This window comes from Artemia franciscana, chromosome 14 (genome assembly GCF_032884065.1).
Source record: "Artemia franciscana chromosome 14, ASM3288406v1, whole genome shotgun sequence".
Classification (NCBI taxonomy): domain Eukaryota; kingdom Metazoa; phylum Arthropoda; class Branchiopoda; order Anostraca; family Artemiidae; genus Artemia; species Artemia franciscana.
In genome coordinates, this window is record NC_088876.1 from 8,576,701 (window position 1) to 8,603,480 (window position 26,780).

The window sequence follows — 26,780 nt, forward strand, 5'->3', positions numbered from 1 at the left end:
TAGGGCACAGTTGCGGAGCAACACGTGCAACTGTGCCCTACGGGACACAGTTGCGGAGCAACAGTCTCCATTATGTCCTTCAGAGGACATTTTTCTAATGCGGCTTCGATTGTTATCTTGAAGCATCTTTCTGAGGAACTTTTTAATCCATTTCACGTTATAAAAATAAAATAGACATCAAAATCGAAAATTTAAGAAAATTTCAAAAAATCGGAACGAGATTGACTTTTCCGGAATTATTTCCGGGAAATCTGTAAGAGCTACGGAATTTCATGCTTCAGTTCTCGAAAACATCAATAAAAGTTCTATATGAGTTCATAATTATTTTATCTCTAAAACGTTTACTTCTGAAACTAGGGCCGTCTTAACTTGACGCCAATTCGAGGTATTATGTTTCGAGACGCACATTTCGGGAATTATTTCCGGGAAATCTGAAAGAGATACGGAAATAACGTCTTATAGTTTTCTGCTTAACTTTTGATGGTCTAAGCTAGGAAAATATAAAACAAACCAAATTCACCAAAAAATTTAAATTGCCCCGAGGGCATGACAAAACTTCCAAATAGAAAAACCCAAAGAAGGAATTTTATTTCGGAGAAACTATTGTAAGCTCCAGTTGTTAGGAGATCGAGACCTGTCGAACCGCGTTGGAAAAAAAATTCTAGCTGGTCCAGAACAGAAGTTACCTCTAGAACGTCGAAACTTCGGAAATTATTTCTTAGAGAACGAAGCAACTTGGTATATAGAACACTTCACTTCTTCTTGCATACTTTTCATAGCACTACTCGATAAAAATATAAGAAACATCAAAATCGAAAATTTGAGAAAATTCCAAAAAAAATCGGAACGAGATGGACTTTTCCGGAATTATTTCCGGGAAATCTGTAAGAGCTACGGAATTTTGTGCTCCGGTTCTCGAAGAGACAAATGAAAGTTCTACATGAGTTCAGCATAACTGTATTTCTAACAAGTTTATTTCCGAAGCTAGGGTCGTCTTAACTTGACGCCAAACATCGAACGCAGAGTTTCTAAGAAAAAAACGGTTTTATTTTTTTTTATGGAAAACTGTTAGAAATTTTAGGAACTTCTCTGGAACTTTTTTACTCTGTTTCACGTTTCCCTTCCCTCTGAAAAATCTCAAATTTTTAACTCTTACCACTTCGGAGCTACAGGTCGCTGATCACGGTGAAAAAAAAAAAAAACTACGAAAGCAGTAGTGTTGCTCCGCAACACAATTGCTCCGCAACACAATAAATGTCCTATTTGCGCCAAAAATCCCAAGAAACCATTGGAAAAATTAAACATTTCACAAAATTTCGGGGGGGGGGGCGGGCCCAAAGCCCCCCCCTGCGTACGTGCCAGTTCCTGATAGCGATTTATTTTTCTTTTACATTACAACTACTACATTTTTAACTTTATTTCCGCAATCAGATTTAATGTAGCTCTTTACTTTGGTTTGAAAAGCTTTTTAAGGAAAATGTTTTTTGCAATTAATATTACATAGACCCCACCAAAGTATAACAGTTCAAAATAGGGATGAAACCTTTTAATCTACAGTGAACAGATATAAATTTTGAACTGGATGTTTCGAACACACATACAGTGTTCATCATCAGCAGTAAAACACTCATGTTTTTGTTCATCATCACCAATTTTACTGCTGATGATGAACACTGTGTATATGTTAGAAATATCCAGTTACAAATTTTACATCTATTCACTGTCGATTAAAAGGTTTCATCCCTATTTTGAACTGTTATACTTTTGTCATGGAAAGGCAGTGTGGTCCTCGACGTTATCTCCATTGATCCCACCTCGTTCTTTACTGAGCAAGCACTATTGTGCTACCTATCACCGCAACACAAAAAACGTTGGATTTCTAAGGGTTGACAATAAACAAGAATAGAAATTCACCTTGTCCACTTTAAAATTTAGCATTCAAATGCTCTTCAAAGGTTTTTTTTTTGCTATAGATTTTAAAGTTTGATGATAATGTATCGAAACTACTCACAAATTTTAACGTATCTCGTTTCTATACCTTTAGCCGTTGTTAAGGGGACTTCTAAATTTCAGGTTTTTTTTAGTGTGAGATATATTTTAGTTGCTTAAACGACGAGCCTTAAAAGCAGTAAAGAATTAAAATGCAAAATACCATATTCCCTTTGAAAACTTCAAAGCAATTCCGACTAGAGCCTTTTTTGATTGCCTGTCAAATACAGATGAGTTTTCTTTCATCTTTCCTGTATAATTTTAGAAAAGATCTCTAAAAAGCATTGTAAGTGACACTAATCTAATGCTCATTATAGCTGAGAAATATTAGATTATTATTGTGCCATTAATGTGTTGCGATTGTGAGATATAACAAATGTCTTTGATTCATTTATCAAACAGACGTCCTTTGTCCTTGCATGTAAATTCACTGTTCCTCTTTTATATTAATCTTTAAGTGTCTTAGTTTTTAATTACGACACTTCAGCATGCATCAACAAATTACTGTTAATGTGAAGTGAATGATCAAGGCTGACCCCTTTCTTAAACCCAACCTGATTATCAGGTGTATTAAAATTAGTCACTATTTCATCAGTAACCATTATTTCAAACATTTTACAAAGTAAAGGGAAATAGTAATCGGTCTGAACGATGAACACTGGTCGGAAGGTTTTCTCTGTTTTTAAGGACAAGACTGATGATAGGTACCTGATAAATCAATCCATTATCTTTGAATGCTGTTTAATGACTTTGCACTTCTCAAAACAGTATTTATTTTTATGCTTAACTTTTTAAGGTAATTTTAATTATATACTGAAAGTTTGCTGATATTACAGCTTGTGTAAGACTATGAAGTGTGTTATAGATAACACACTCGCTTTTGACTCCTAAAACTATATTATTTTTTTATACTTGTCTTTAACATTTTCGGGAAAGCGATATTTTTCTATAAATTTACAAAACATAGGGAAATATCACCAGTTGGTTTATTTGTGCTAGTTTTATAGATATATTAATGTATCGTGTATTAGATATATCGATACATCGATATATTAGATAGGCTGTGAAGTGATAATTTTGTTCGTTTTACTGTAAGTTTCAACTTCGCTTTTTACTTACCACTGAAAGACTTCCTTTTTTTAATTATGCATATGACGATTTAATTTTGTTCAAAATCTTATTTAATTTCGTTCTTTACTATAATATTGTAATATCTTATTAAAACAATTCTACTAGGTTGAAGCAACTGCTTCAGCCATTATTATATATATGTTATATAGGCAGCGAAGTCAGTCAAAATGCAGTTTTTCTTAAAAAATTGATTTTATTTTAGAATTTATTTTTTGCAATTACAAAAACAACTATATATAGCAATTTCATTTCAAATGAGCAATTAAAAATCTCTTTATCACTTCCTAATAGCCGGCTAGCCCTGTTGAAAAAATAGGAGACCCATCAGTGCTACAAACAGAAAAAAGTGGTTTTCTTGTTGATCAGGGTGGGGGACTGTAATTCCCCTATATAAGGTTCTCGACTATGCTGATTCCAAAGGTGCATCCCTTTTCGTTGAAATAAGAAACCATTTTTGAGGTTTTTCAAGCTTTTTCAGAAATTACCTTAAGTTCCTTTTCTTTATAAACTTAAAAAAAAATTCTGGAGTCAGGGTCAGATGATATTTTTTTCTCACCTGGCATTTTTTTTTCGAAACCTATTTTGCTACTATTGGCTACAGTTTGCCTTATACTAGGTTGCAGTAACTGCTGCGACCAATTTTTTCAACACGTTTTTAAATTTTGGTTACTAGGGGGCTGTGGTTCGCTCTGTACTAGGGTGCAGCTACCATGACAATTACGCTTGTTATAACTCACTAATGACAAGCCATTTTTAATATATCTCTATGATGTCGTGATAGCTACCTATTCCTGGATGGGAAAAAGAAAAAAAAAAGTTGTTTTCTTAAAAAACGCATGCAAAAAAAGTTGTTTTCTTTGTTGTTTAAGGTAGGGGGTTGTAATTACCCTAAATAAGGTTTTCAACCAAGCTGATTCTAATGGTGTACTATTCATTTTGATCTGATGCCATTTTGTTGGGATTTCATGCTCTTTTCAAAATCCCCATAATTTTTCTTCGTTATAAACTTTTACTTTAAGATGAACAGAAAAGAACCATTCCTGAATCAGTATCAGATGGCAATTTTTGTCATTGGGTTTTTTTTTTCAAAACTCTTTTTTTGAACTTTTGGTTACTATTGGCTTTGGTTTACTCTATAGTAGGCTGTAGCTACAGATGCAACCATGATGAAAAATCTACTATCCAGCCTCTCTGTGATAATTTTATGCATCTCGTTTTGTAATTTTTTCCCTAGTGCTTAGCTTGTTACTGTTTCTTTGCTTGCTCAAATATTTTTGCATCTGAGAGTCATTGAAACTCAGTTTAAGTATAGAAGTTTATTTTTTCTTAGAATTTAGCATGATAAAATCACAAATTTTAATGAAAATATTTGGAAGATGTCAAAAAATAGAAATTTTGTGCAAAATTGTATTTTACTCGAATCTAAATGTTCTTAGGTTTTGAGTTTGCATACATAGAAACTGAAATTACTTGGAATATTCAAAAAGAATTCAAGAAACCATGAAAACAAGAAAGATGTGATATACAAACTTGCGTAAGAAAAAAGATATTTTCGGTGCCGTTCGGTGCAAGATTGGCGTGGGAGCTGTTCTGTGACATTGCACGGCACCACGGCAGCCCCTGTATAATGGGCGATGCTGGAGTGGCCCCTACCGATTCATAGCTTCGTAGTGTCCCCCTACCACTGTGCAATCCTCTTGCGGTCCCCTTGCCACGCTGATAATTCGACTCCTGGCGTATCGCTGCACCTAGCCCCTAATCTGAAGCCATATCAAGTGGCTCTGGAAAGATCTTTTTCAATGCGCAAGTTTGTGCGACGCACATTTCTTGAATTCTCTTCGTATGTTTCCTGTTTTTCAGTTTTTGTACCCTCAAATGTGACTTTTTGAAAATTGACTTCATATTTTTTTGAGTTTTTGAAAATACTGTGAAACGAACTTTGATTATTTATAAGTACTGTTGAAAAAATTTTCTTTGTTAAAAATTCTACAAAAAAAATTTAATTCTACTCTAGGTTTTTCTTGTTTGAAAAGTTCTGCTAAGGTTTTCTTCTTGTTTCACCATTCTTCTAAAGGTTCTTCTAAAAATTCTGCTAAATTTTTTATTATTTGTAAATTCTGCTCAAGTTTTTTTCTTGTTTGAACATTATGCTAAAGATGATTTTCTTTATTTTTGATTCCCTAAATCTCTTTATGACTTTTTCAAGTTCTCTCCAAAATTTTTCAAAGTTCTCTGTCATATGTTTGATTGAAAGACTTTCTCGCAGTTTAAATAAGCCTTAACTCAGCTAAATCAAAGATGTGAGATAAAAAAAATAGGAAAAAAACAAACATATTGCAAGACTTCTGCACAAAAAAAGATAATAGATGTTCACTTTTGCAGTATCAAGTTGGAAAATTGATTTTCTCATGGTCTATACTTGCTTCTTTTGCTTTTTCATGGTGGTCATTGCATGACACTTTATGTGCTTGTATAATGAAACTTTCTGAGAAAATCCTTCGCCACAGATTTGCAGGTGTAAGGCTTTTCTCTAGTACGAAGTACAAAATGGGCTGTAAAAATTATATATTTAAAGAATATATATATTGAATATATAAAGTATATATTGGAAATTTTTTAAATTATAATTATAATATATAAAAAATTAATTATATATAAATTATATAATAAATTATAAATTATAATGAATTATAGTAAGTATAAAAAATTGTAATGAATTATAATTTAATATTGAATGTATAAAGAATATATAAAGTATACAAACATTGCAGGTATAAGGCATTTCTCCAGTTGGAATAACTGGTCCGGTTGATTCTCCAGTCCGGTTGGTTAAAATAATTTTCTGAGGAAATATTGTGCACATATGTTGCAATTGTAAGGACTTTCACTAGCACGAAGCTCCATATACTTGGATAAATGAGGGCTGGTAGAACTAACTTTAGTGAAAACTTTGTGTTCATACTATTTAACGCTTTTCCCCAGTAGGACCTCTTTAAAATGAATTCTTGGTTCGGTGGCATTTGAAATATGTCTTCAGTGATTATTACATACTTCAGTGGCATCTTATTGCAACGAAACTTTATTTTGTCCACCAGTTATGGGCATAGTCGATAAATCTTGTCACCCCAATCATCTGCCAAATCGGTAGCCATCGTTCAGGTGACCATCGGTAGCCATCGTAAGGAGCCGAAATACTAAATAAACACACAAAGCGAATATTTTGAGAGAACAACCGCCTCTCTTCTTCAGTGCCAACAAAATAATATAATCAAGGAAAATGCCGAAGGAAAAAAACAGTATATATATATATATATATATATATATATATATATATATATATATATATATATATATATATATATATATATATATATATATATATATATATATATATATATATATATTCAAGCATTTTGTTCATGGGAATAAAATGCATCGTCTTCCAAAATCTCAAATTTGCAACTTTCGTCAACAGTTGATCCTATTAGCTAGATATATAAGAAAATTTCATGGTCCTTTTAGTGTTCACTGAAATGCTTCAACTAGTTGGCCTAATTTTGATTTGCAAATTTCTATTTGCATTATTTCTTTTCTGATGTCTACTTGCAAAAAAGGCTACTTAATCCTGTTATATGAGCTACTGATCTGTTCTCTTACATGCCTAACTTTCTTCTGGAATACATTCTGTTTTGTAGCATTATTTTTTTTTTCTTTTTCCCATAATGTTTACCAAAGTACAGTAAAATAAGTGTCTGATTCAAATCTCTTAAAATAAAACAAATATAAAACTTGAAAAATGTCAAGATACGCTAGGTAGCGTTGGCAATGTTTTTCTATACAAGCGCAAATTTTCTTTAAAATTAGTTACCCATACATTTTGGGTATTAGGAAAGTCTTTTCATAACCTTTTTAATTCAGACATTTCAACAGTGGCACTTATAATCTAAAATGGGCATGAAGCTTATTTGTTCCTAGAGGCATCTAGGATTTAACTCTAACAGATAAAATTTATATAGAAGAGTCTGCAGTAGTTGCTGCTTATGTGTCATACATCATTTTTTATTTTTTAGCGGCCTGGCGTGCTGAAAATTATATATATATATATATATATATATATATATATATATATATATATATATATATATATATATATATATATATATATATATATACTAGCTGTTGGGGTGGCGCTTCGCGCCACCCCAACACCTAGTTGGTGGGGGCGCTTCGCGCCCCCCCCAAGCCCCCCCGCGCGCGTAAGTCGTTACGCGCCATAATAGTTACGCGCCATTGTAGTTGTGTCCCTATGTCCCACCTGTGAATATAGATAGATATATATATATGGTTTTAACTACGTAAAACTTGCGAATATACAACATTCTTTGCTGTCCCATTGTCTTTGCATATAAATAGATTGTCAGGTTTACCGACTCTTGAACATGCAACATATAATGGTCCATGGGAAAACAATCTGTATTCAGATCTATACCTCATGATTCTAATGATTGCCCTTGAGCTTTGTTGATGGTGATTGCTAATCGACCATTCCCTGTCCCGGTGTCCCGGTCGTCATTTACATCCCCCTGTTTCCCCCGGTGTCCCCGTTGTAGTTGTGTCCCTGTGTCCCGGTCGTCATTTATATTCCCTGTGTCCCGGGTCCCGGTCGTCATTTGTATCCCGGTGTCCCGGTCTGTATATACATTCGTTTTTTAGTTTTGTTTTTCTCCTTTATTTTTTTCCTTTTTTTTTCTTTTTTAGCTTATTTAGATTTTTAGATTTTTTAGTTTTTTTATTAGTTTTTAGTTTTTTTTTCTTTTTAGTTTTTTTGTCCCGGTCGTCATTTATATCCCCCTGTTTCCCCCGGTGTCCCCGTTGTAGTTGTGTCCCTGTGTCCCGGTCGTCATTTATATTCCCTGTGTCCCGGTCGTCATTTGTATCCCGGTGTACCGGAGTTGTGTCCCTGTGTCCCGGTCGTCATTTATATTCCCTGTGTCCCGGGTCCCGGTCGTCATTTGTATCCCGGTGTCCCGGTCTGTATATACATTCGTTTTTTAGTTTTGTTTTTCTCCTTTATTTTTTTCCTTTTTTTTTCTTTTTTAGCTTATTTAGATTTTTAGATTTTTTAGTTTTTTTATTAGTTTTTAGTTTTTTTTTCTTTTTAGTTTTTTTGTCCCGGTCGTCATTTATATCCCCCTGTTTCCCCCGGGTCGTCATTTATACTCCCTGTGTCCCGGTGCTTTGTTGATTGCTAATCGAACATTCCTTTTGTCCTGGTCGCTTTCTCTTTGAGTGTCGTCATTTATTTTTTTCTTTTTTAGTTCTTTTAGTTTTTACCTTTTTTAGTTTTTTTTAGTTTTTAGTTTTTTTAGTTTTTTACCTTTTTTTAGTTTTTTTAGTTTTTTTTAGTTTTTTAGCTTTTTTATTTTTTTTATTAGTTTTTAGTTTTTTTGTAGTTTTTGCCTTTTTTTTAGTTTTTTTAGTTTTTTAGCTTTTTTATTAGTTTTTAGTTTTTTTTGTAGTTTTTGCCTTTTTTTAGTTTTTTTAGTTTTTTAGCTTTTTTATTTTTTTTATTAGTTTTTAGTTTTTTTTGTAGTTTTTGCCTTTTTTTTCTCTTTGAGTGTCGTCATTTATTAGTTTTTTCCTTTTTTTTTTAGTTTTTTATTGGTTTTTACCTTTATTTTAGCTTATTTTTCAGTTTTTTCCTTTTTTTTAGTTTTTTTTATTTTTTTTAGTTTTTTACCTTTTTTTAGTTTTTTTAGTTTTTTAGCTTTTTTACTTTTTTTATTAGTTTTTAGTTTTTTTTGTAGTTTTTGCCTTTTTTTAGTTTTTTCAGTTTTTTTTTTAGTTTTTTATTGGTTTTTACCTTTATAGTTTTTTTAGTTTTTTAGCTTTTTTATTTTTTTTATTAGTTTTTAGTTTTTTTTGTAGTTTTTGCCTTTTTTTAGTTTTTTCAGTTTTGACGTCACCTGATCCAGTTTTTTCAGGTGACGTCACCTGACACATCCATCCATCCATCCATCCACAGACAACTTATTTTTATATATATAGATATATATATATATATATATATATATATATATATATATATATATATATATATATATATATATATATATATATATATATATATATATATATATATATACATATATATATATATATATATATATATATATATATATATATATATATATATATATATATATTTATATATATATCTATATATATAAAAATAAGTTGTCTGTCCGTTACGCCAGATTATATCTTCTATATATATAAAAGAAAACAAACTAGAATGTAAAAACTGGAAATTGCATAAATATTTTGAAATATTTTGACAATAGATTAAAGTAATTCGAAAAAAGAAAAATGGTAAAAAACTAAAAAAAAAAACTAAAAAGAAAAAACTAAAAAAAAATTAAAAATTGAAAAAATAAAAAAAAGAAAAAACCTAAATGAAAAAACGTAAAAAAATAAAAAAGATAAAAAACTAAAAAAACTAAAAAAGCTAAAAAACTAAAAAAAAAGAAAAAACAAAAAAAACTGGGAATTGCACAAATATTTCAATATATTTTGACAAAAGATTAAGGTAATTCGAAAACCTTAAAACAGATACCCAAAATTTGAGGTTTATTATCAATAAAAAGAAGAAACTTAAAAAAGAAAAACTAAAAAAGAAAAAAATAAGAAAATAAAAAAACTAAAAAAGAAAACTGAAATGAAACTGTATCTATATCTATATATATAAAAATAAGTTGTCTGTGTGTGGATCTGTGGATCTGTGGATCAGGTGACGTCATGTTTGTCCGCATATGACGTCTGAATTATTTCACACTAATACAAAATAAGAAAAAAAACTAAAAAAGGTAAAAACTACAAAAAAAACTAAAAAGAAAAAAAAAACTAAAAAAGCTAAAAAACTAAAAAAAAACTAAAAAAAAGGTAAAAAACTAAAAACTAAAAAAACTGAAAAAACTAAAAAAAGGCAAAAACTACAAAAAAAACTAAAAACTAATAAAAAAACTAAAAAATCTAAAAAACTAAAAAAACTAAAAAAACTAAAAAAAGGTAAAAAACTAAAAAAAAACTAAAAACTAAAAAAGAAAAAAACTAAAAAAAGGAAAAGACTGAAAAATAAAAGAGAAAAAGAAAACTAAAAAAATATGAATAAAAATACAAAAAAATAAAAAAGATAAAAACTACAAAAAAACTAAAAAGAAAAAACGAAAAAAAACTAAAAAAGCTAAAAAAATAAAAGAAGCAAAAATCTAAAGAAGGTAAAAACTACAAAAAAAAAAGAAAACAAAATAAAAAAATCTAAAAAAGCTTAAAAACTAAAAAAAAACTAAAAAAAGATAAAAAACTAAAAAAAAACTAAAAAAAGGAAAAAACCATAAAATAAACTAAAAACTAATAAAAAAAAAATAAAAAAAGCTAAAAAACTAAAAAACTAAAAAAAACTAAAAAAGGTAAAAACCTTTAGGTTTTTTTTAGGTTTTTTTCGTTTTTTTAAAAATAAAAAAACTAAAAAGATAAAAACTTAAAAAAAAACTAAAAAGAAAAAAGAAAAAAAACTAAAAAACCTAAAAAAAGGTAAAAACCAATAAAAAAAACTAAAAACAAAAAAAGGGAAAAAATTAAAAATTTATTTCATCATAAGTTTTCAACTGACGAAATTACAGACCGGGACATCGGGACACAAATAAAAAAGGAAAAAAATAAAGGAGAAAAACAAAACTAAAAAACGAATGTATATACAGACCGGGACACCGGGATACAAATGACGACCGGGACACAGGGAATATAAATGACGACCGGGACACAGGGACACAACTACAACGGGGACGCCGGGGGGCACAGGGGGATATAAATGACGACCGAGACACCGGGACACATGGAATATAAATGACGCCCGGGACACTCAAAGAGAAATCACAGACTGGGACACCGGGACACAAATGACGACCGGGACACAGGGACAAAACTACAAAGGGGATGCCGGGGGGCATAAGGGGATATATAAATGACGATGGCGACACAGGGAATGGTAGATTAGCAATCACCATCAACAAAGCTCAAGGGCAATCATTAGAATCATGAGGTATAGATCTGAATACGGATTGTTTTCCCATGGACCATTATATGTTGCATTTTCAAGAGTCGGTAAACAATCTATTTATATGCACAGACAATGGGACAGCAAAGAATGTTGTATATTCGCAAGTTTTACGTAGTTAAAAACATATATATATATATATATATCTATATTCACAGGTGGGACATAGGGACACAACTACAATGGCGCGTAACTAATATGGCGCGTAATGACTTACGCGCGCGGGGGGGTTGGGGGGGCGCGAAGCGCCCCCACCAACTAGGTGTTGGGGTGGCACGAAGCGCCACCCCAACAGCTAGTATATATATATATATATATATATATATATATATATATATATATATATATATATATATATATATATATATATATATATATACTAGCTGTTGGGGTGGAGCTTCGCGCCACCCCAACACCTAGTTGTGGGGGCACTTCGACCCCCCAAGCCCCCCCCCCCCGTACGCATAAGTCGTTATGCGCCAGATTAGTTACGCACCATTGTAGTTGTGTCCCTGTGTCCCACCTGTGAATATAGATATATATATATATATAATTGTCCATGGGAAAAACAATCCGTGTTCATATCTATACCTCATTATTCTAATGATTGCCCTTGAGCTTTGTTGATGGTGATTGCTAATCGAACATTCCCTGTGTCCCTGTCGTCATTTATATATCCCCCTGTGCCCCCCGGCGTCCCCGTTGCAGTTGTATCCCTGTGTCCTGCTCGTCGTTTATATTCCCTTTGTCCCGGTCGTCATTTGTGTCCCGGTGTCCCAGTCTGTAATTTCTCTTTGAGTGTCCCGGTCGTCATTTATATTCTCTGTGTTCCGGTGTCCCGGTCGTCATTTGTGTCCCGGTCTGTAATTTCTCTTCGAGTGTCCTGGTCGTCATTTATGTTCCCTGTGTCCCGGTCTTCATTTGTGTCCCGTTGTCCCGGTCTGTAGCGTCATCTAATAATGACGCCATATACAAAGCCTTATATACTTATAATGACGTCATTTGCAAACCCACAAACAAACAAACATGCATTAATACAACTTATTTTTATATATATAGATATAGTTTCTTTTTTAGATTTTCTTTTTTTTAGTTTTGCAGCTTTTTTAGTTTTTTAGCTTTTTTTTCCTTTAGTTTTTATCTTTTTTATTTTTATTTTTTTTTTTTCCTTTTAAGTTTTTCCTTTGTTTAGCTTTTTTCGCGCCATATTAGTTACGCGCCATGATATATTTTTATATATATATATATATATATATATATATATATATATACTAGCTGTTGGGGTAGCTGTATATATATACTAGCTGTATATATACTGTGTTGGGGTATATATATATACCACAAACACCTAGTTGGTGGGGCGCTTCGCGCCCCACCAAGCCCCCCCGGGCGCGTAAGTCGTTACGCGCCATATTAGTTACGCGCCATTGTAGTTTTGTCCCTGTGTCCCATCTGTTAATATAGATAGATTTATATATGTGTTTCAAACTACGTAAAAATTGCGAATATACAACATTCTTGGCTTTCCCATTGTCTGTGCATATACAGAGCCGTATGTACTAATAATGACGTCATATGCAAACGCTCTTTTTACAAACAAACAAACGTGCATACACACAACTCGTTTTTATGTAGATAGATAGATAGATAGATACAATACAAATTAACTGCGTAAAACTTACGAATATACAACATTCTTCGCTGTCCAATTGTCGCTGCATATAAATAGATTGTTAGGTTTACCGACCCTCGAACATGCAACGTACAATTGTCCATGGGAAAAACAATCAGTTTTTCACAAAAACAATCAGTTTCTATACCACATTTTTCTAATGATTGACCTTGAGCTTTGTTAATGGTGATTGCAAATGCTAATCGAATTGGGAATTGCAATCTTTTAAATTGAAAAGGCAGATCCGTTGGAATCATGGGAAAGCGAGGAATAAGAACAGCCTCACCCTCAAAAGGCCCTGTCAAGATTGTGGCCTCTATTAGGTTTTCCATTGTTTTTTTTGCGGCAAGTCGCGTGCCATTGCAAAGCTTTGGTGGGTTGATATTTCTTAAAAGTATTATTGGTACGCCTATTTTTAGTTGTAGCACGTGTGGTGGAAACCCTGAAAGATCCACGGAATTTAAAAATTCAGATGGATAATTAACCGCTTCATTTGGTTCCAAAACTGTGTCGACTGACTTGTAAAGGACTGCCTGGTCTCGAATCTTAGTCAAAACAATATTGTTGATGTCGTGGAAGTCTATATTTCTGGGTGCGAGAATCGCTCTTTCACTTAGCCATTTATTATTTTTATAATATTTTAGAATATTCGGAAATACTTTTTCAATCAATTCATTTTTGGACGTCACTAAATTACAGAAATCAGCAGGTAGTTATATACGTACTGAAATTGAGTCTACTGGGAGCTTTCCGTTTCCAATTGCCAGCAATTGATCTGAAAATGTTTGACCAGAGTCATCGTTTTGCAATCGGACACGCATATTTGTAGTTAATTTTAATGTTTTTACGTGTGCCCATAAATTAGAATTTTTCAGGCAAGCATTCATTTGGTCTGCAGGATCCAGAGCCTCGAGCGATTCTTTGTGTGCCATTGTGCACTCATCCCAAATAATAAGTTTGCATTGCTGGAATACTTTACCCATCCCAGATGATTTGGAAATATTGCACGTGGGAGTTTCTGTAGAATGCAAGTTCAGAGGCAATTTCAAAGCGGAATGAGCAGTTCTTCCACCAGGCAGCAATGTTGCGGCTATTCCGGACGACGCAATTGCCAACGCTATATCATTTTTTGATCAAATTGATGCCAGAATCAGTTTTATCACAAACGTTTTACCAGTACCTCCTGGCGCATCGAAAAAGAAAATTTCTCCAACGTTGTTATCGACACAATGCATTATCGTATCATAAATGTCTTTTTGTTCCGACGTTAACTTGGAAATGTTATTTTGTACATACGACAATAGATCACTCGTACTGTAACTTTGTTCACGATCCAATTCTACACATGTCGAAACAAATGCGATACGGTTAGGTGAAGGCATTCCCAAATCCTGAAGAGGTTTGCTTGCCATACGTAAGCACAAATCTTCTATAATAACTAAAGTGTAGTTATAAATTTCTGATGTAAAATCAAAAGTCATATCTGACGTCTCTAACTGTTTTCGATGGAGTATATCTTCGGACATTTTTGACTTATATTTTTCCCATAACTCTGTAGGAGCTGATGGAGAGCAAGTTGTTAAAATGATGCCAAACAATGCACGAATTTGACTTGGGGCTGACGTTTCGCACGCGTCATTGATGCAGTTATCCCAGTGTTGGTCATTCTCCAATAAATTCAGAGCTCTCAAATACTCAAAGGATGTCGGACCGGGTACATTCACCAAAAGCAGGCGTAGAAAGAAGCATTCATGTTGATTGGGGTGAAAGGTGTAGAGTCTTCCTATCGTGGTATCTTTGAAGATGGTAGGTTGGCCGTCGACTGACTTACCCTGTTTTCGACGTTCAAATACTTTATTTTTGGTATTCCACGTGTAATACGAAGGCACTTCAGTACACAGCAGTTTTTTTACAAAAGAATCATTTTTGCAAAGCGAAAAGAAAACGGTTAACTTTGTATCCGGTGGATTCAGGGCTTTTTGTTGCACGTTGGTTTCCGAGAAATAAACACGTTGACCATTCTGTAAATGTACCGCTAAGTGAACAACAGCTGGACTACGTTCATGTATCGGAAATGAAAGAATTCGCCAAACAGCTTCATTACTGCTTATGTATCTTCCAGCCTGATATTTTACGATTTCGTCGATATCTTTGATTTCGGGCTGCAAGCCAAAAACTGCCATGTCACTGCCTTTGTTGACGTATTTACATATGTATTTGATTGCCTTTACGGGGTTACAGTATTCAACGTTTATGTGTGCATTAAATGTTTTTGATAATAATGGGGAATACGGAACAACCCACTGCTTATCTACTTCGATTGTGGTACCGTTACGCTTCTTTATTATTGCTGTTTTACCGCTATCTTTAGTAGATCTTCTTCTATATTGTGGGTAACCATCATTGCCAGTAATTGTATTCGATACTAAAAGTCGAGGATATTGCTTTGTGCACCTTCCTTTGGCCATGCATGGTGAATTTTCGTTCAGTGCACCGCAAGGTCCATGTATCATATTTAATACAATAATATCATGTAACCCCTTATCGACATTTTCACCAGGTATTTCAGCGGAAATCAAATCATCAATTTCGTTCGAAGTAATTTTTTTATGTAGCCAGATTAGTATATGTGGGTGTGGCAAACCTCGTTTTTGCCATTCCACTGAGTACATCCAGCATCGCACTGACCCAAACACTTCAAGTTTTACTATGTAGTTTATCAGTGATTTCAATTTTTGCCGGAAGATACAGGCCGTAATGTAATGTCTATGAACCACCGATTGTCCTTGAAGTAAAAGCTGCAGTATCTCGTCCCAAGATTGATTACATGTAAATGTAATAAATAAATCTGGACGACCATAGAGACGAACATACGCAATAGCATCTTGAGCATATTCATAAATATGACGGGGACTGCCAGCATATGACGAAGGTAAAATTGTTAATCTTCCAACGTTTGTGGTATTACCGTCATTTATAACTGCATCTCGCAAATGAATGTATTGTTCAGAGCGGAGCTTGGTCTGATTCAGGTGGATATATAGCAAAAGTTCTGATTCAATTTTAGCATACATATCAACGACGAATTGGTGAAACAATTCACGGCATTTTAAAATATAATTTTCTTCATCCTGCCGAATCATTAGTCTATAGGAATAATAATGCATTGCACTGCATTTCTTATTCATTTCTTTGTTAGTGGCTGGATTCATCAATTTAATATTAAAGTGATAGCCGTCGGCTCCATCCCAAAAAATGATAGGATATTGTAGGGCATCGTAGCATCGATGAGTTTCAGCAATTCTTAACAACTGAGCGTTTCGCTTATGAAGAATAATATCTCGAGGTAAAAACTGATCACCGACCATAACGATTGCCACTTCGTCGATAGTTGGAGCATTGTATCTACACACATGTTGGCCAGGAGGCGTTTTGTCAGCGGAAATAACAATTTTATGCGTATCAGTAGGCATCAAATCGATGGCTGTTTTGAACAGACGCACTAAATTATTATTTTCGTGGAAAAGATGTTGCAATTGGGAAACGATTGTCCTTTCAACGTTGGGAGAAATTTCGCAACGTGCATTCAATTCAGAATTTCTATCGCTGATGAAGTACAATTGTAAAAATTTATGATTCTCGCCTGAGAATGGTAGAAGGGACCCTGCTCTATGATAAATTTGCCCTTTTACTTTGAAAGTAGACATAAATTGATCTGGATTTTGGATTTGGGCTCCAAACGACGTCATTTGGAAACATGAGTTAAATTTTCTGATTTGTGACAAAAAAACACTTAGATTCTGACGTAGTTCCAGTAAGGAAAGTCTTCAATGGCTCTGGTGGTGCAGCCAGATAGAGGAAGTTTAACTTTTCCTGAGGCGCAACACATTCCCATTGTTTCGCCATTGAATTTCAAGGCCTTGCAATAGGGACAAATTTTAGACATAGTCCCGATTTGAACACATCTACTCAAGCTATAATCATCGACTGGGCTGTACCTGAATGCCAGGCGATAACTTTCAGGTTGCTCTGATTCCTTGGCACGCTTTCTTTTCTTACTTTCTCTATCAGCCACAAGCCTGTTTCCTTGCTGTTCTTTTGATTCCTCTATCAGCAGCAAGTTTTTTGGCATAGACTCTTTGAGCATCTTCCTCGGCTGTTGCCATTGTAAGTTCATCAGTCATTTTAAAGTTAAACATTAATAGATTTCTACGTGAACGCATGTCTTAAATATCTTTAATGACGTCACCGTCATAACAAAAATGACGACAACTAACTTCATGACGTCAGTCAGCACGCAAACATGACGTCACCGGACAGACACATCCACAGACAACTTATTTTTATATATATACTAGCTGTTGGGGTGGCGCTTCGCGCCACCCCAACACCTAGTTGGTGGGGCGCTTCGCGCCCCCCCAAGCCCCCCTGCGCGCGTAAGTCGTTACACGCCATATTAGTTATGCGCCATTGTAGTTGTGTCCCTGTGTCCCACCTGTGAATATAGATAGATTTATATATGTGTTTCAAACTACATAAAAATTGCGAATAAACAACATTCTTGGCTTTCCCATTGTCTGTGCATATACAAAGCCGTATGTACTAATAATGACGTCATATGCAAACGCTCTTTTTACAAACAAACAAACATGCATCCACACAACTCGTTTTTATATAGATAGATAGATAGATAGATACAATACAAATTAACTGCGTAAAACTTGCGAATATACAACATTCTTCGCTGTCCAATTGTCGCTGCATATAAATACATTGTCAGGTTTACCGACCCTCGAACATGCAACGTACAATTGTCCATGGGAAAAACAATCAGTATTAAGATCTATACCACATTTTTCTAATGATTGACCTTGAGCTTTGTTAATGGTGATTGCAAATACTAATCGAATTGGGAATTGCAATCTTTTAAATTGAAAAAGCAGATCCGTTGGAATCATGGGAATGCGAGGAATAAGAACAGCCTCACCCTCATAAGGCCCTGTCAAGATTGTGGCCTCTATTAGGTTTTCCATTGTTTTTTTTTACGGCAAGTCGCGTGCCATTGCAAAGCTTTGGTGGGTTGATATTTCTTAAAAGTATTATTGGTACGCCTATTTTTAGTTGTAGCACGTGTGGTGGAAACCCTGAACGATCTATGGAATTTAAAAATTCAGATGGATAATTAACCGCTTCATTTGGTTCCAAAACTGTGTCAACTGACTTGTAAAGGACTGCCTGGTCTCGAATCTTGGTCAAAACAATATTGTTGATTTCGTGGACGTCTATATTTTTGGGTGCAAGAATCGCTCTTTCACTTAGCCATTTATCTATATATATAAAAATAAGTTGTCTGTGGATGGATGGATGGATGGATGTGTGGATGGATGTGTCAGGTGACGTCACCTGAAAAAACTGGATTAGGTGACGTCAAAACTGAAAAAACTAAAAAAAGGCAAAAACTACAAAAAAAACTAAAAACTAATAAAAAAAATAAAAAAGCTAAAAAACTAAAAAAACTATAAAGGTAAAAACCAATAAAAAACTAAAAAAAAAAACTGAAAAAACTAAAAAAAGGCAAAAACTACAAAAAAAACTAAAAACTAATAAAAAAAGTAAAAAAGCTAAAAAACTAAAAAAACTAAAAAAAGGTAAAAAACTAAAAAAAATAAAAAATAAAAAAAAACTAAAAAAAAGGAAAAAACTGAAAAATAAGCTAAAATAAAGGTAAAAACCAATAAAAAACTAAAAAAAAAAAGGAAAAAACTAATAAATGACGACACTCAAAGAGAAAGCGACCAGGACAAAAAACTAAAAAAAAAGGCAAAAACTACAAAAAAACTAAAAACTAATAAAAAAAATAAAAAAGCTAAAAAACTAAAAAAACTAAAAAAAGGTAAAAAACTAAAAAAACTAAAAACTAAAAAAAAACTAAAAAAGGTAAAAACTAAAAGAACTAAAAAAGAAAAAAATAAATGACGACACTCAAAGAGAAAGCGACCAGGACAAAAGGAATGTTCGATTAGCAATCAACAAAGCACCGGGACACAGGGAGTATAAATGACGACCAGGACACAAGTAAAAAAAAAAATTAACAAAACTAAAAAGAAGGTAAAAACTACAAAAAAACTAAAAAGAAAAAAAAACTAAAAACTAATAAAAAAACTAAAAAATCTAAAAATCTAAATAAACTAAAAAAGAAAAAAAAAGGAAAAAAATAAAGGAGAAAAACAAAACTAAAAAACGAATGTATATACAGACCGGTACACCGGGATACAAATGACGACCGGGACACAGGGAATATAAATAACGACCGGGACACAGGGACACAACTACAACGGGGACACCGGGGGAAACAGGGGGATATAAATGACGACCGGGACAAAAAAACTAAAAAGAAATAAAAACTAAAAACTAATAAAAAAAACTAAAAAATCTAAAAATCTAAATAAGCTAAAAAAGAAAAAAAAAGGAAAAAAATAAAGGAGAAAAACAAAACTAAAAAACGAATGTATATACAGACCGGGACACCGGGATACAAATGATGACCGGGACCCGGGACACAGGGAATATAAATGACGACCGGGACACAGGGACACAACTACAACGGGGACACCGGGGGAAACAGGGGGATAACCTGACAATCTATTTATATGCAAAGACAATGGGACAGCAAAGAATGTTGTATATTCGCAAGTTTTACGTAGTTAAAACCATATATATATATATATATCTATATTCACAGGTGGGACATAGGGACACAACTACAATGGCGCGTAACTATTATGGCGCGTAACGACTTACGCGCGCGGGGGGGCTTGGGGGGGGCGCGAAGCGCCCCCACCAACTAGGTGTTGGGGTGGCGCGAAGCGCCACCCCAACAGCTAGTTATTTTTATAATTTTTTAGAATATTCGGAAATACTTTTTCAATCAATTCATTTTTGGACGTCACTAAATTACAGAAATCAGCAGGTAGTTGTATACGTCCTGAAATTGAGTCTACTGGGAGCTTTCCGTTTCCAATTGTCAGCAATTGATCTGAAAATGTTTGACCAGAGTCATCGTTTTGCAATCGGACACGCATATTTGTAGTTAATTTTAATATTTTTACGTGTGCCCATAAATTAGAATTTTTCAGGCAAGCATTCATTCGTCTTCAATGGCTCTGGTGGTGCAGCCAATAGAGGAAGTTTAACTTTTCCTGAGGCGCAACACATTCCCATTGTTTCACCATTGAATTTCAAGGCCTTGCAATAGGGACAAATTTTAGACATTGTCCCGATTTGAACACATCTACTCAAGCTATAATCATCGACTGGGTTGTACCTGAATGCCAGGCGATAACTTTCAGGTTGCTCTGATTCCTCGGCACGCTTTCTTTTCTTACTTTCTCTATCAGCAGCAAGCCTGATTTCTTGCTGTTCTTGTGATTCCTCGGCACACTTTCTTTTCTTACTTTCTCTATCAGCAGCAAGCCTGATTTCTTGCTGTTCTTGTAATTCCTCGGCACGCCTTCTTTTTTCACTTTCTCTTTTAGCACCAAGTCTGCTTCCGCGTTGCTCTGGTAGTTCCTCGGCACGCTTTCTGTTCTTTTTTTCTCTATCAGCCTCAAGCCTGTTTCCTTGCTGTTCTTTTGATTCCTCGGCACGCTTTCTGTTCTTTCTTTCTCTATCAGCCTCAAGCCTGTTTCCTTGCTGTTCTTTTGATTCCTCGGCACGCTTTCTGTTCTTTCTTTCTCTATCAGCCTCAAGCCTGTTTCCTTGCTGTTCTTTTGATTCCTCGGCGCGCTTTCTTTTCTGACTTTCTCTATCAGCAGCAAGTTTTTTGGCATAGACTCTTTGAGCATCTTCATCGGCTTTTGCCATGGTAAGTTCATCAGTCATTGTAAACTTAAACATTAATAGATTTCTACGTGAACATATGTCTTAAATATCTTTAATGACGTCACCGTCAAAGCAAAAATGACGACAACTAATTTCATGACGTCAGTCAACACAGAAACATGACGTCACCTGATCCACAGACAGACACACAGACAGACAACTTATTTTTATATATATAGATATATATATATATATATATATATATATATATATATATATATATATATATATATATATATATATATATATATATATATATATATATGTATATACAGATATAGATATATGTATGTATGTATGTATGTATACATGTGTATGCACACAAGAGATACTATGCAGTATTTGGACTGAAAAAAAACTAGCCAAAACTTTCTTCTGTGAAATACCTCCAGTCGATCAAAATAAGCTTACAGAATTATAAATAAAAAGAGCAACATACAACTTCAGTGATCTTTTAAACTATTTTCTTTTTTTTAAAAAAATACTATTCTGCGAATCACACTAAAAAAAAGCAAAAGTTAGAACCAATGGCCACCTTATCTACGGGATAAAAACATCTTGGTTCAAGTTTTGCCCCATTAATTTTAGTCGAGATTGAACCTCAATTTGACCGATTTCATTTGCGTTTAGTTTTGCGAGGGCTGAATTTTTAGCGGATTGAATTTTACTTTGGCAGAAAGTTTTGATACGATGAGTTTAGCCAGGCTGGGTTTTGTATTAACCATCTCTTGCACTTGGAGAATATCGACAAACAATAAGGAAACCTGTCAGTTGAGGCATGTTCAAATATGTAGGCGGGAAATGGGTTCAGAGCTGCTGACCCTAAATGTGAATATTTATTTTTATTTGTTCCATTGTTTTCTTATAATTTGCCAGTTTATGCGTGTGTTTTAAAAATTTATACCCATTCATATTTATATCTAATAAAAAAAAAGAAAATAAAGAAAGCTTCCGCGTTACTGCCTTTCTTTTTTCCTCTGTATTCCCATGCTTAGTGAACCATCTTGTTAAAATCAAGCGATAAATAGAAAAACTGTGATAGAGTTTTTGTGTTACATACTGAGCTCAGAGCCAACAAAAGACGACCTGATAAATTATAGATATTGTATATTTTCTGATTTCACTGAATTCTGATAATCATACATTCTCCTTTGTCCTAGGTCACTATAGCATAGGCAGTTATTCGTCTCTGCTGTGTTAAAGCAATTCTTGAAAGTCATTGTCAATGTTGAGTATATAGATGGCAGGACGGAACTATTTCACTCCTGAGTAGCCACCAGACTGCAGACAAGAAGTATATCCAAGATTTTACTCCTTACCCTGATCTAGCAATTTTGGAATTTGCTTGGAGTTTGAGGCTAAGGTCCAGGCTCTTTTTAATAATAAAACAAACAACAAAAGGTCCAGAGCCCGGCTGAGAAGACAAATTCGTAATGCACGGGATGGAAAAAACTTCTTTAAATAAATACATCCTCCAAATTTTATTAAATGCAATTCATACACGTGTAAATAAACATATTCTCCAACCATTGTCCGGCCAACTACACATCCCGTTGACACTTCCAACCAAATAAATATAAAAAAAATAAATAAATAAAAAAATGAAATAAAAGATACCAAGAACCCTGGAGAATGCACAGGTCCAGTATTATCAAAAAACAAGATAAAATAGAAACAAACTTAACATCCCAAAGGTAATTTGCATTAACTAACAACAACTCACTTATCACAAACAAATTTCAATATATCAACATAAATTTAAATTTTCTTTTAGTTGTTTGAATTGATTTAAAGTATCCAATTTAGATGTATAAAAATTCCGATACCGAATTATCGAGTTTCGAAGCGAAAATTTCGATCTTTCATTCATTATTCTTGGCTGATACAATATATTAAAATTTCTTGTTAGATGTCCGTGTTCAATACTTTTAAGTGGGAAAAAGTTCGAGGAACGAAATAACGAGGGAAGTCAACCACGGTCATACTTCAGTTTGAACAGGATAGATTCAAGAGTCACAAAATATTTTAAAGGAAGGATATTAAGGAAGCAATACAGGGAATCTGCTCGTGACTTCGCTGGATATAATTTAGGGGTGGGTAAGTAACTCTTAAGAACCCAGAAAGCTTTGTTCTGTTGTCTCCGAAGTGGCGCAATATGAGAGCTAAATGTGTTAAGGTAAACAAGTGATGAAAACATTAAATGAGAATGAATAAGTGCATAATAAATAGATCTCACTACTTCCAAGGGAAAGGATGACCTGAGTCTTAACATTATCCCTATATCTCTCTCTAATTTCATCCGCAGATTAGATACATGAGGCTTCCATGATAGATTAGAGTCAAGGAGGACTCCGAGGTATCGTATACTTCTGCTAGTGAAATCTATATTTTAAAATCACAAAAAGCAAGGTTCGTTAAATTACAATAAGATAGCTCTTTGAACATTCTAAATAACGTTGTCGTGAAGTGCGAGCTATTGTGGAGGGGATATCCTCCCCAATTCGTAATACTTTCTAGTCGTTTAAATTTTATTTTTCATCCTTACTTTCAGTTGAAAAAAACCTGCTTTTTCGTGCAGTCATTCAAAGGCCCAAAAAACTCTCATAAGAAAACATTGAAATGCCACTGATTTCAGGCTTTGGATGTGTGAGCTAATTGCATATAGGCAGTTAGATTGCCTCTGCATCGCCTTTGTCAACGCAGCGTTAATCAGCTATGCAAGGGTGGAATATGAAGTAAATTTTGCAAATAAGGTACACAATTTTCCTGGGGTCCTGAGCATAACTGATATGAACTAATACAACTGATATGCCCTAGACAGCTGGATTAAACCCCACTTTTCTTACAGCGTGCTGTTTGAAATATGGTCAGTCAGCCGAGCACCCAGATTAATCTTACTCCTTGTTTGCTTCTTAAGATATTTAAAACTATACATACTTTCCAAAAAATTGTGTATCATTTTTTCTTCCTATGAATCAGTAGAGAAAAGGTGATATGAAAGTCATTTTTAGTGTATGAAAATATCAGAGAAAATCCACCTTTTACAAAAACTAACTGTTAGAAAAAGGTAAAACCCGAAACAATTTTTCCTTTTTTCCTGTCATCTGTAAAATGTATGGTATTTAATAAGCATTCCTTCTAATTCGTGCAGCCAAAAAGTCTATGGTGCTTTCCAAACAGAAGAGAAAGTTGGTGAAACTATCCCTGTTGTCATTTTTATAATATTAAGCTCTAAAATCAGACTGTGAAGATCATTGCCCATTTTATTGCTTAGCCAGAGAATTTGTAATAGTGAGGTTTGTAAAAGGCTGTTTATACCACTACTTTTTTCGGTTCACTTAATTTTTGATAGTTTAGCTTTTGAATACTTCAAAATAAGTTAGATTATGTAAAATAGTCTTGCATCAGCGTGCTTATCGATTAAGATGTTTCTTACTCCGGAAACGCCTATCCTGAAGTTAGTGGTTAATTGTTTCTTGCTAACGAACTGTAAGTAAAGAGTGGCATGTTCCAGTAGTCACTGACACCAACAAAGGAAAACGTTAATATGAAACTGTGAAACTCAAAGGAAATTGCTTTTCATGGTGATTACAGGTCAGGAGGGGATAAGCCAAGGATGACTTTCGATTTAAAAAAAAATGGAAAATAGCTGTTTTTGAAAACTTAAGGGAGGGATAATTTTTAATTTCGTTTTAATAAAATAGCAAATAAATGCTCTTTTCTAAATTTAGAGAAGAGTGGGCAATTTCATCCATGCTCCTCGCGCAATGGACACCCATGATGATGATTCAAAAGGTTTAAGATTTGCAGGGCTGAAATATACCGTAAAAGTTGCAGTATTGTGAAAATTTGTGTAGCTTCAGAAAAAAAGAAAACACCTAAAAGGAATTCAATCAACAAAAATTACACCATGACATTCAGCATATCCGAAAAGCCTATAGGAGAGCTTTTAAGTCCAAACCTATAGGGATACGAACATAGTATTTTACTCATTTTTAAGAAGATAAAAATCGTGGCCCAAGAATGAGCTCTTTTTGCTATCATTTGTGCAATGCAAAGACTTTGACCCGAGGGTCAAAATGCTATTAGGTTTAAAATCTAAGATAGCCAATTGATTTGGAACGGTAAACCAGCATATAATGAGCATCCAAGTCTTAAAACGGATTGGATTGTACGTAACGGTGGCTACATTTGATAGTTAACTTTTGATTGTATTTATTCATTCCCGTGCAACTGAACCCTAGTTTCACTCAATCCACATTTAAATCAACCTTCGTTCAACACAACCCCCATTTAACTCAGACTCTTTTCGACTCAATATGATTCAGCTCAAATGTCATGTAATTTAACCTTCATTTGCTAATACTACTACTACTAATAACCCACTGCAACACCAAGCTGCTTGAAGCCAATACAGCTGCGTACGCTTTCTTTCATCCCTATCAATTCAAGCATCTATCTTTACAACCTCCCCTTAAGATCGAATTACTCTTAAAGCTTTCCTTAGGACCTCCTCCCAACCCCTTTGGGACGATCCGATTTTGTTTGGCCCTATACGGTTGGCCGACAACGACGATCATTGGCAATCTGTCATCCTCCATCCGCAGAAGGTGTCCTAGTCAAGGGTGAAAGCCAGTGATAAATTTAGGAGGGGGTGGATAAATTGAATAAAGGTCGGTAGTACTGGTTTAAAGGAAAAGCAAAGTTCTTACAATATAAGATGCATTCTTTATTGAGACAACACTGTAAATATGTAATTACAAAATAAAATCAAGCTACTTTTTTCGTAGGCTATTTTACCCAAACCGTCTTCTGCATTAACTGGAATATCCCTGTGTAAAGATAATAAGGCCAACTCATTTGGCTGCTCCTAACCCGAGGCACTCCTGATATTAGATTTCACTCTTCTCAGAGTAGGAAAAGAATGCTCGCATGTAGTTGTAGTGACGAGAATCGTTTCCCCAATCTTCAAAATTGATTTAGAGTGGGGAAAAGTTCTTATCGCTTTTTTTTTAAGCAAAATGAATAATTTCGGTGCTACGTTTCCGAACGGTGTCCAGATTCTCCTCGACACAGCTAACTCAGCTTGCAAGCTACCTCTATAGCTGTCTTCTTCAAGATACAAAAAATTAGTCAGAGTATCTGATATATCCTTGGTTTTTTTCTTCGTCAATCGAAATCAGTGCTGAGGAAGTAGGCATTGTAGTGACTCTAGCAACTTTCTGTGTCTAAAGATTTATTAATACAGCTGCTACAGAGAGTAGTCAATAAATGGGATAAACACGGAAAGTCACTAATACGTTTCGGGATCCTTTTACGCTGCTGCATAATTATCCCTGTAAGTTTGTTTAGGAGTTCAACTGGGCATTCTAATACTGATTTCAGCATTTGACCTAGTTCAGTCCCTTCAGTAAAGAGAGGATGAAAAGTAGCTTCACTCCTCTCTCTCTCTCTCTCTCTCTCTCTCTCTCATGTCTCTAACTTTACTCTTAAGTTCATTAGTGTAATTGACAAAATGTACGATATTTGTAGTTTCTGATTGTAAAGATGTTGATAAATTATGTAACAAACTAAAAACTTACTGACAGTAACCATAGCTGTAGATAAACTGCATCCCTCAGAAGCAGATAGCAAAGAATAAGCTTTGCTTGAAGATTCAGAAGCTGAATCAGAATATTCTTGAATATCCCTCATAGCCTTATTGATAACAATCAAGACCTCTTTAAACACGATGATTACTTTTAAGTGTTCCATCCATCTGTCTTACAAATTATGTTCAATCTTATTCTTTTGTCAATGTGATAGGATTACTTTCTTGAACAGTTTGTTTGAAAATTGCAGAGCGTTTCGGAGAAATTCTAAAGAAATTGATTACTTCTTTCAAAGTTCCAAGACAATTTCTCATAACAGGCATGTTGTATAAATGAAAAAGGACTAAGTTTAAGGACTGACTTGCACAGTGAGCATAAACTGCACGAGGAAATATTTCAC

General features: G+C 34.1%; 1 protein-coding gene across 2 annotated transcripts in view; it reads left to right on the plus strand.

Annotated features, from left to right (window-relative positions):
• Window positions 1-26,780, plus strand: part of LOC136035278 (uncharacterized) — a 270,968-nt gene that overhangs the window by 49,518 nt on the left and 194,670 nt on the right. The window contains exon 1 of one of the 2 annotated variants that reach the window (XM_065716961.1): window positions 22,868-22,886. The exons of the other annotated variant lie outside the window; for it this stretch is intronic. The gene's annotated coding sequence lies outside the window, so the exon portion shown is untranslated. Of the gene's footprint in view, window positions 1-22,867; window positions 22,887-26,780 lie in introns of those variants that run through there. 2 annotated transcript variants of the gene reach the window in all.